We start from the raw sequence: 570 nt of genomic DNA, 5'->3' as shown, positions 1-570 counted from the left end.
CAATTCAATAAGAGGTAATTCATAATAATTGTTCTTCTTTGCTTTTCTATTGTTGATCTCTTGCCTTTGTAGTTAGATCTCTTTTTTAATTCTTGCAATTTATGTTGTTTACTTTTATTGCCTTTTATGTGTTTGTTGAAATGCCTCTTCTAGATATAGTATAGATTCTGTTCCTCTTGGCCTAGGTAGAGTAATTAGTGACACTTGAGTTATCTAATTCCTTTGTTGATTGGTAATTGGAGAGATTGCTAATTGGTTTGGAGTGCACTAAAGCTAGTCTTTCCTTGGGAGTTGGCTAGGACTTGTGGCTCAAGTCAATTCATCCACTTGACTTTCCTTTATTTAGTAAGGGTTAACTAAGTGGTAGTAATGAACAATTCTCATCATAATTGAGAAGGATAACTAGGATAGGACTTCTAATTTTCATACCTGCCAAGAGTCTTTTATAGTTGTTAGTTTATTTTCATTGCCATTTACTTTTCATGCTTCTTATCCAAAACCCCAAACACACTTCTAACCAATAACAAGGCACTTTATTGTAATTCCTAGGGAGAACGACCCGAGGTTTGA

This window comes from Arachis duranensis, chromosome 8 (assembly GCF_000817695.3).
Source record: "Arachis duranensis cultivar V14167 chromosome 8, aradu.V14167.gnm2.J7QH, whole genome shotgun sequence".
NCBI lineage: Eukaryota > Viridiplantae > Streptophyta > Magnoliopsida > Fabales > Fabaceae > Arachis > Arachis duranensis.
The sequence above is the reverse complement of the archived record's forward strand: the minus strand, read 5'-3'. Positions refer to the sequence as shown.